We start from the raw sequence: 11,954 nt of genomic DNA, 5'->3' as shown, positions 1-11,954 counted from the left end.
TACCACTGTTTCTAATCAGCTTATATGCACTAATGAATTAGTGGAATTTCACTGATTTTTCAGCGTATATCCGCTGATTGGTGCGTGGTATACTTATCGCTGATTCAAATTTAGAGAGAACGAATCGAATTTTGATATACTGAGATGGTTCCAAGTCAATGAAATATATTACCATCTGTGTATCTATTTCGATTGTACTGCACGGAGAAAAATGAATTGTATTTACCAAATCTGGAACTATCAGATTTTCTTTGATACATAACAAATCTGTGTTGTAGGATTAACAAATTTCTTACTAATACTAACAATATATTCGTTTGTATATAGCAATACTTTGTTGCAGGAAGCAATAAAATTTTGTTGTAATAACTAAAAATTTGTTGTAGTATACACTGAGAAAAATATAACATTGAATCAACAGCATTACTGCGAAGAGTATATAAAAATTATTGGATTCAAAAGCTGAATCTATATTTATAATATTTTACAAATTCTATAGCATATATGCTTTTGAATCAATAATTTGTATACCTTTGGTAGAAATACTGTTTTTTTTTTTGCTAATACATATGTCATTCATTATGCAGTATTACAATTATCATCTTATGACATCTTCCATAAATCCTAGTTTAATTTCAATCAACTGAATATGGATATAGCTTAAGTTCTTGTAGGCAGCAACATTTTTGTGTAGGAGTACTTGACACCATTTGAGAATCTTGTTCTTGGAAATTCATATACATCTTGGTAGCAAAATTTTTTATTTGTAAAACGCGTCGATCAATTTGAAAATCGCAAAATTTATGAAATGCAACAGATATTGGAAATTAGGAGAATTTCTGTAAATTTATATTTTGATTTTTTTTTATACTTATTGCATCCAAGTGAAAAGTAGTTTAAAGATCGATCGGAGTCTGTATATATATGTGTGTGTGTTTATAAAGGGCCTGCGATTGGAATGTGGCATAGATATGCGGCCCTGTTTGCCGTGGGAGACAGTCCAAGCTTGACTCGACCTACTTGCATTTGTGTGTTCCTGTATCGTATTCTTTGTATGTCTAATAATGCAACAATTTTGCAATTTACCAAAAGATGAACTGCAATCAATTTATTAATTTGTCGGCACGAAAATTGATTGTTAGAAATCAACTGGCAAAAAAAATTAAAATTTAATTCCATTTTATTGGATTAATATAAGTTTTCAATTGAGCTGCCGGATCAAAGAAGGGCACATAACCCATTTGAATTACATTAGTTATGTGCCCTTATTTGATCCGGCAGCTCAATTAATCCATTACAACTTTTCGAGATTAAAATATAATTTTCTTCTTTCCGGCTATTCGTTAAATACAAAAGGCCATTAAAACAACAGAGGATGAAGAAGAAGAAGAAAAAAATTGCTTCATGAAACTATAGCACGCAATTTGGAAATGCTAACGAATCATTTGATCGATGATCATTTTCCAGAATTCAATATAGTTTCAAGGTGAAGTAACGATGGCGAAATTATAATATGATAATTTATTGATAATCTACATGAATAATGGAAGATTTCGTGGAGGTGTGCACTATTGCCATTGTCAATCGGATCAATTTAAATCCTTGAGAATCGTTCAATAATGGATAAGTCGCCCTGCCAGCCTTATTTTTATCATGCATTCACAGCTTATCGCATCTCTTTCTCTCTCTCTCTCTCTCTCTGGTCTATTTCTTAAGTAGCTTTATGGATGTCAATGTCACTCCTCTATTACACACGTGGATTAAGTTATTTTTGTCTCTCTTAAGTTGAAAAATTAGATTAATTAAGTTCAATGAACTCCAAACCCTTTTGTATGTAAATGCAATTACTCTTTTTTTAAAATGTCTGAAAATATTTTGTCATCTTTTTGACAGATATTTATCGAGTGCAGACAAAAAAAAATAGGGGAAAAAATCTAAAACACGTGGCGCTCATCTCTCTCTCTCTCTCTCTCTCTCTCTCTCTCTCTCTCTCTCTCTCTCTCTCTCTCTCTCTCTCTCTCTCTCTCTCACTCTCTCTCTCTCTCTCTCTCTCTCTCACTCTCTCGAACGATAATGACTGAGAATAAACGTCGCGAGACCTTGGCACCATTTCATCTGTTCTGTTTTTACGAGTCAACGATCCATGCAGTCAAAGTTGTGTGTAAATGTTCTTTCTGGAAAAATGCCGGAAACGGAAGGAGTTATTCTTTTTTTTCCTTCAAATTCTTTGTTAATGAATCCTCTACAGTGTCTTTGATTTTATTTTTGAAATAGAAGCATTATTTGAAAATTTAATATAAGAGGAGTAACAATTGAATAACAAGTATACATAAAATGTTTTATATATGTTATGTTATGTTTCAAGAATTCGTATAAAAAATCAGTTGAAATAATTGTGAATGATAGCAATTAATAGAGAAGAATAAAGATGATGATCAATAAAGATGTGACTAGTAGGTTAATCGGTAAAGAGGGAAATTAATTAGGAAGGTATAATGTGAATAGAAGCTCTCAAAAGAATTTGTTAGTAGTTCGGATTAGTGTATGTAAATATTCATTTACTTATTAAAAGATCATGCATATGACAATGATTGTCATCTGCATTTGAATAAATTCCCCCCTATCTCTTATTTTGCCTCAGCAATATTATAGCATTTGATAACGTGATATTTTCTGCTGTAACGTAACACATTAATGCAAGTATGAACAAGCTATGTTTTTTTTAAAAAAATGATTATATGTACGTGTTTGGAATTTGCGGCACGTGTTCGTTTTTCGTGTAATATCAAAAACTATATATGTACATAGTACCAAAATGACAACATTCTCGATAGCGTACCACATAGTCTGTACGTATAACGGGTATATAACGTATGATCGTAACCCTGGTTCTGACTGCGTTCCGTATAGTCAGCGTGGGACCACGACAACTCAAAAAGTCGCACGGCGAGCAGGGATTCTCAAACATTTAACCTTAGAATATATATATATATATATGTGTGTGTGATGATTCGCAGGAATTAAATCATTTCTATAAAAGTAGAGGTACAAGAATTTTAATTAATCCCCGATTATAAATATAATAATTAACAATTACTTACCAAAAAATTGCAGGAGAAGAACTTTTGATTGACGTGTTCTGTAACAAACAAAAAAATAAATTTTTAGTTTCGCTAAAATTAATTTTTAAATTTGCATTAAAGATTGGCAATATTGATATTTCCTTTCAAATTGATTCGTTAAAAATTTTAAATTTTGAAATTTAGTTGAATTACTTTTTATGAATTGTTGCAAAAGTGGTGGTTAACCCTCATATATATATATATGTATAAATGGGTAATAAAATGTGACGCCTCCCCACTCAAGTGCCTTTTTGACCCGTATTTCATTCTCCATTAGAATAAGGATGAACTGATGGAGAGGCAACTGCTTGCTACTTTGGAGACAAATGGCGCACCCCTATATATATATATATATATATATATATATATATGAAAAAAGATGAGTCCAGGCAGGTATTATGCTCAAGAACCATGATCATATTATTGAAACTCACGAGGTTCATATAATATCTCATACGCAGGTGCTCAAGCGAACAATAAATTCTTTCAGCAAAAAAAAAAAAAAAATGAAAAAATATAACCCAACGCGTTTATGAGTGTTTTATAACATCCCTCATAAATGATCTTATAACAATTCTAGTTGGAATTTTTCTTTTTATTTTTCTACTAAATAATTTAGTTTGAGTTATAAAATTAATTTTTTTGAAGTTTTTTTTTTTGGAAGCATTGTTAGTTTGAATATCAGATGGATTAAATATATATGTATTATTTATCTCCAGACTGAATAGTACTACAGAAAATTGTTAGGTATTAAAATAAGAATCATTAATTTAATGTTAAATTGGATTAAAAAAAAGTCAAAATTTCATTAAAATAAATTTTTATTATTTTATTTTAATATCTCACAATTTTCCGTGACTTATTAATGAATTCAGCCTCGAGATAAATGATGTTTAAAGCAAACTCTGATATTGTCGATGGAAATTTAGTTTTAAAATCATTTACAGAATCTCAGTGTTATTGTGTCTCTTCCATTTTGCGCCAGGTTGTGTAATTTCTTCTTTTGTTAAGCTTTTCAGTTGGTTCAAATTATCAGAAAATTTCTTATTAATTACAGTTGGTTAGGTGAAAGTGTGCCTGTCTTCTACGAAAATTGACACATTATAAAAGAACATAAAATTAATTTATATATAATGCATATTCTGTCAGTAGCAGAATTTTAGTATTTAAATTAAATTGTCGCAAAATTCAAGCAAAGATGATTCTAAATAATGAATTACTGGAATTAGTAGCATAATTAGAAAAGGATATCTGTTACAGGATGTTTTTTTTTGAAAAAAATAATTTTAGTTATATAAGATATATAAATCTTTGTCAAATCGTTGATGTGTCAGAGGCAGAATTTTCCTTTTGTCTAATCTTCTACAGATGTCCAGATTTTTTTTCCAAATGCGACGTAGAATTCAATTTGTTTTTAAAAAATGTTTATAAATTCCAATCACTGCGTTATTTATATAATTCCAAAAAATTAATAGAACATTAAATTTTAGAATTAGCTTTTTAGAAAGATATTTTTATTAAGAAAAAAAAAAATTGTGCCAGACTTAGTTTTAGTAAAAGACGACACCTCATGAATATACAAACATACAATGTGTATAGTAAAAGAGCAGAGGGCTACCGCGAATGCAATATACAGCTTTTTATTTGTGCAATGTGCATCGAGCAGCTGGGAGAGGTACAATTCGAATATATAATAATAATAAAAAGGAGAGCAAGAAGGACCGAGATAGAGTTTGTTGGTATGGAAGAACAGGGGTAAAATGGTGACTTGGGGGGTGAGGGGTTTCTACAGAGGTTAAAATTTGGAAGAGAAGGAAGTTATAAGGAAGGAAGAAAAAAAAAGTAGAGAGAGAGAGAGACAAAGACAGAGAAACTGGTCGTCATCGTTGGTTTCATTGCCACTCGTTTTTAGAGTTTGGTAAGAATCTCTCTCCCCCCCCCCAAAAAAAAAAGAAGAAGAAGAGAGGGACCCTCAAGACGGGCACGTGTCTCAAACGGGACATCTGCCTCTGGAGAAGGGCCCACTGTTACCTCCCCATTATATCGTTTACCTTAGCGGCAAACTCACCTTCCAATTCGTGTAAGCAGCTGCCCTTCGTCTCGTTGTAGAACTGTTACACCTGCCCCTCTAACCAAAGTACCAAATCGACTGTTACGTCGTCAAGGAAGCAGGATTATAGACCTGGTTTTTGTTTGCCACACCGGGGGAAATTTGAAAAGTTTTCGCGACGGATAAAATTGGAGCGCGAAACACAAACCAAGTGAATTTACTACGACAGAAACTGATCCTGTTTATGTTTCTTTTCATCGTGATTTTTTTTTTCTTTTCACTTTTATTACTTTTGGAAATATAATTCATCGGATAAATATATTCGAAAAAGTTCATTGAACTTTGATTCCAAAAAGAAAAAAAAAAAAAACTACACTGAAAAAAACACAGAAAATTAAAAGGCATTAAAATAAGCTCCAACGCTTATTATTTTAATCCAATTTTGCTTATTTTAATATACCCAAAATGGATTAAAATAATAAGCGTTGTAGCTTATTTTAATGACTTTTAATTTTCTGTGAAAGTATCAATTATTCTAATTTTCTTAATTGAAGAAAATTTATACTTAAAATTTTTCTTGGATCAAGAAAATATATTGAATTAAATAAGAACAAATATAAATGGATTTTGTTGGAAAAAAAAAAAAATCACTGGGCAAAGAAATGTGATTCAATTTTATTTCAAAGGAAAAAGATGTCTGAACTCAAAAAAGAATAAAGCAAATTTTGAAATATATTCTATTTCTTTTGAAAAAAATATTTATAAAGCAATATAAAACATGAATAAAAAAAATATGGAAATGCAAAGTGTAAAAAATAAAATGAAATCTACTGGTCCTTTTTGCAATGTAAAAAAAAGAGGGGTGAATATCTAAATCGGTTTAAAATTTACGATGATGTTCCACCATATATAGTGCAAACAGTGCAACAAACCGTAAAAAGCCACACGAATAGAAGGGGGAGATTTTTTAAAATCAAACATTAACATAAATAGTCATTAACATAAGTGGCATATAGATAAATGAGGATAATTTTTCACTTGAGGAGACAAACCATGGTTTTTTTTTTTTTTTTTTTTTTTTTTTAGAGAGAGAGAATTAAAAAAAAAGAAACATTTTTACTGCACTATAAATGACCTCTCGTTTATCGTACAGTAGAAAATGTCTTATCTAAGAAAACTATCAGAGAAGGGGTAAAAGGTTTCTTCTTTTTTTTTTTTTTTTGCACATTAAGATACCACAGATTACCTTTAGAAACTTCAGCCTCTGGAGACCTTTCGCCACTAAGTATTGGTGTCGTTTTCACCCAGAACGTTATTTTAATTTATGCCGCACGTGCGGCTGCCAGACACTTAAAATCGTAAGTAATTGAATGCCTATTTAAATTTATCGCGCAGTATATATTCTTTCCAAGACCCATTTCAATGTTAAAAAACAATTTTCCTGTATATGTATGGGTTATCTTAATAGAATCTTAACTTACGTGCAGCTTTTATAAAAAAAAAAGAAAGAAAACTGTTTTTGTGGAATTATTTCTTTTTTTTATATAAAAAAAAAGAATTTATTGGAAAGAAATTAAAAATGTTTGTAACGCGCTGCTCAGTTACTGAAGTTGAGGATCGAGTGTATTTTGGTGAGGGTACCTATTGTAGGTGACATAAGTTGCTAGCGTCGCGGCGCTTCTATTCCTGGTCGGACGTCGACCCGCAGACGCGTCCCAGACTATGTGTTAATACAGAGAGTACAATATATAGTGTATATTTCTCTTTTCCTCTGCTCACACATCACAAATATATATATATATATACACGTCTGTCACTCGTATAACTACGTCTGGCAATTTTTTTATTTTTTGTCGAAGAAAGCACACAGAAATTTCAATTTTTACTAAAATATTACAATTCGATTTTTTTTTTACTAAAGTTTTAATAAAAAGTGACTAAAAATTAGTAATTGAAAATTTCATCAAAATATTAATCGTAATATCGATTTCGAAAATTCTTTTTTAGTCACGATTATTCGATTTTTGATTACAGTTGATTATTATCGAAATAATCGATCGATAATCAATTCCAATGTCAATCATTGTTAAAAATTAATTATATAACTATAATTTTTTCTCAATAAAAATATTTTAATATAATTTAAAATTAATGACGTTGATATAGTTTTAATTTCATCGAAGGGATTTAAAAAAAAAAAAAAAAAAAGAATTGCTGTATGAATAGAAACGTGCGTATATATATACAGATGTGGCTGAGAGCGAATGGAATGCCTTCTAGGTACGAAAGGAAGCGAACTTCCTTCCTACGTCCGATGTCGTGCGCTCCATCGTTTATATAATCCATCCTGTGACGTCAAGTTGTTTAATTCATTCATTACTGGACTGGTTACAACCAAGCACACATATGTGGTCTATAATATATATTTACACACACACATTTACATATATGTATATATATATATATATATGTGGATTACGGTTTATTGGTATAGGTCGACATAAACTTCTCAATGAAATTCTTCCAAAGTGTCTTTTACTTTGAAAAATAAACGCCTATATTTATGTGTAAATATTTCAAAATTTTAAGTGAAAATTAATTTTAAATAATTTATTAATAATTAAATGAATGAAAAAAAATTATTTTTTTTAATCAACTTTATAATTAATTAATTAATAATTAATTTTAATTATTATTTTTATAATAATCACTATTATTATTATTAATTATTAATTATCAATTAATTAAGTAATTGTTAATAAACAAAAGAATTAATTTAATGTATTTAATTAATATTTTCACTTTATAGAAAAGTTGAAATATTCGTAGCTCGAAACTTCTTTTGTGGCCTTCCAATTTAATTAAAATAGATTGCGTAATTACAGGAAAAACATAAAATTCACGAACGACCCTTGAAATAGAATCGTAAAATGGATATGTATATATATATATATGTACACAGGAAGGGGCATGTTGGGAAAATAGATGTAAGGAGCTTGACACTCTCCTGGATTTAATTTATTTTTGTTTCGCATTGCATAAATTTGTCCCATAGTCTGTTTTTGCTTATTAGTAAATTAATCAATTTTTTTTCTATATTTTTTATGTATAAGAAAATAAACGGAAAGCTCTAATGTACTAGTGATTGACAAACAATTTTTATAATATGGAATTATAATTAGTTATTTAATAAAAAAAGGATGACATCAGATATTAAATTAAAAATAATAATAATAATAATAATAATAATAATAATAATAATATTACACTGAAAAAAAAATTTATTTGATTCAAATACTCAATTATACTTGAGTATTATCAAATAAATATTTATTTGAACCAAATAATTTTTATTTGAATTAAATAAATTGTATTTGAACTAATAATTTCTGTCTTTGAAATAAATACCATTTTAATTGACTCAAATAATAATTAATTGATACAAATAAATATTTATTTGATAATAGTCAAGTAATCGAGTATTTGAATAAAATAAATTTTTTTTTCAGTGTAATAATAATAATAATAATAATAATAATAATAATAATAAAATAAGAATAGAATATAATATCTTAGTAATGAATAAAAATTAATTATCATATTGAAAAATTATAAAATAAAAATTGAAAAAACGTGAGAAATGATAAAAAAAAAAGAAAATAATTAAATTGTACTGTATAAGTGAAAATGAATTCATTGTATTTATGAGAGAGAAAAAAAAGACTAGAATGTCGACACTTGTGTGACAAAACTTTCTCGGTCTAAATGACGTAAGAGCAGGACTACGCTGATAAGAATTCTGACGCCTCCATTCAAACGAACGACTAGGCGCCCGTGCGATATATAAACATATATACATATTGGAAGAAAAATCGACGGATTACGAAATATCTCACACATATGTACATATATACTTTTCAATGTTGCACTTAAAAATATTATAACATTGAAAAGCTTCATTTTTCTCAAACGTAACATATATATATATAATATCTTTTATTCATTCAACTGATTATATGCATTGAATTTAACTTTGCAGTCAATAAATAATATCCATATAATACATTATAGATGTTCAAGAAATTTTTTTTATAAAAGAAATTTAAGTAAAGTTTTTTTTTTAAAAAAAAGAATTTTGAAAGTTATATGAAATCGAAGCAGAAAAATTGGTTATATTATATTTATGTGTAAATCAAATATAATCGATTCAAAATCGATCTTTCTTTTAGAAAGAATTTTTAAAATCGGTTAGATTATATCGATCGATTATTTGCGTGATACACACATCGATTATATAATCGATTAAAAATCGAATTTAATCGGGATTTTTTACAAAGGAATATTCAAAATTGATCATCGATTAATCGATCAATTATTTGCGAGATAAAAATCGAATCTAATTGTGCGCTTTTACAAAGGAATATTCAAAATCGATTATGATTAATCAATCGATTATTTACGAGATAAAAATCGAATTTAATCGCGATTTTATAAGAAATCGATTATTGATTAATTAAATGAAAAAATTTACTCTTTTGAAATAGAAATTTTTTTTTTTCTCAGTGTTTGGCAATGTAGTTTCTTCATCAAATTCTTGAAATTCTTGTATATATATATATAAGGCGAGAAAAGTGCCTTTGAACTAAGGAATTGATTTAAGTGGCACTTGAATTTTGTGAGTTAAGTTCTCGGCAAATTGATTAGAGGGGGTTACCTCGTAAGTGAAAATAGATGGTCGAAGCTATATTGTGAATATATATGTATATATAGTAGAACGCAGCCTTTAAATCGTCTAGAGCTCATCCGGTCGTTCCTTTGCGTTCCTCAACTATTCTTTCTCTCTCTCTCTCTTGTGTGCGATAGGGACACACAAGGAGAAGTATGGCAACGTGCGTGATAGAGAATCCGTATATTTGCTCTTAAATATAACTATACAAATATATATAATATTTAATTATTAATATTATATTTAATATTACATTTATCAAATGTTGCAAAAATTTAGATTTTTTTCCTTACAAGGAATTTAAAAAAAAAAGTTTAAAAAAAATTCAGGAACATATGAAAGAAGAAAAAAAAAATTTTTTAATAAATTTTATTTATATTAATATTGGTAAAGATATACGACGAGAAGAGAGTCGGAAGAGAAATAGCGCAGAGGCATCGAGACTTCCCCAAAGAGGGAAGTGACGTATATATATATTTATGTCGCACAACCGGAAACCAGACACGAATTGAATATATCTACGATTACATCGAATGTGTGACCCACTTAAAATGCAACTGAAAAAAAAGAATGTCTCTCATTCCTCGCACACTTGAAGAAGTTATTTCACTTCCGCTTCAAGTGAGAAGACTTTGGAATTGATAAGAAAGTTGAAGCAAAGTTTTGATAACACACAAACTGTGTCAAGTAACTTCTCAATAGATTCATCTTTTTCAATATTATATATATTGAATTGACACTCTTTGAATGAAATAGACCTTGAGATGAAGAAAAATCAAAAATTATTCCGCGATGACTAAAAAAATAGTAAATAGCATTGCGACAAAAATTGATGGATTTTTTTTTATTTTTTTTTAAACTTAACAAACTAGATTTTTTTGCCTAGCAAAAAACTGCATAATTTTTATTACGCAATATAAGAATCTTGATGAGTGCGATGAATATATTAAATAAAACAACTGACTTGAACGCGAAGATATAAATTATATGTGTTAGCACTTTGTAAGAACAGTATAAGGGAAATAATAAATTAGAAGATCAACGATCTGCTTAATTAACGCAGTGATAACCTCATAGCGTCTTGTTATACGCAATGTGCTCTCAATAGGGGACCAAAAAAAAAAAAAAAAAAAACTGCTTCTCAAGAATCGAAATATTATTTTCTTTTCTCATTATTTAAAATTCGATTATAAAAATTTAATTCCTCAAAACAAGAAGAATAATTGAAGCTATCTTCGAATGAAGATATAAATGGATTATCTTAAACGGAGAAATTTTTTTTTCGTGATTGAACATACAAAAGGAATTTTAAGTACTGCGAGCGATTTTTGATTTTCAAATAGAAATTGAGAACCACTGTGGTGGGAAAGAGTTCCCACGCTGGTTCGCGCTGCGTAGCTATATATCGCGGCTAGATATATATATATATATATTCACGAATAGACAGACTTCTAGACACACATATATAAGTTGATTGGCCTCAACGTGAACCAATCGTGAAGAAATAAACGCAATAAGAAACGTCAGATAAGAGAGAGAGAGAGAAACCGGAAGTTCTGATCTAGAAATCGAAAGGATATTTTCAATCAAAAAAATAAAAATTGTTTATCAATAATAATTTCATAATGAAGAAAATTTGAATATATTATAACAATTGAATACTAAAATGAAATAATAATTGAAAAAACATAATTTATTTATGTGTGTGAAAAGAATGCAGCAACGGCCACCTTATGTGCCCTTAAGCACTAAAGATGGAAGATTTAAATTTTCTCAATACACACATACATATACAAAGAGAATCATAAACTGGTTTTAAGTGAAAAGTTTATTGCACTTAGAAACAAAAGGATGTAATAACTGTAATAAATTACAAATGAAAAAAGAATCTTCTATCTTCGTATGTTGAATATTTTTTTTAAAAAATTTTTCTTTTAAAAGAAAAAAAAAATTGTCAATTTTACTTGACGAATGAAACATTTTTTTTTTGATGTTATTTGGCATATGTATGCGCATGATATATTCGCATAAAAGTTTGCGCAATTGTAGGTATGTA

This window comes from Leptopilina boulardi, unplaced genomic scaffold, assembly GCF_019393585.1.
Source record: "Leptopilina boulardi isolate dan_hultmark-lab unplaced genomic scaffold, ZJU_Lbou_2.1 LbouV2_376, whole genome shotgun sequence".
Taxonomy (NCBI): domain Eukaryota; kingdom Metazoa; phylum Arthropoda; class Insecta; order Hymenoptera; family Figitidae; genus Leptopilina; species Leptopilina boulardi.
This window is presented reverse-complemented; position numbering follows the sequence as displayed.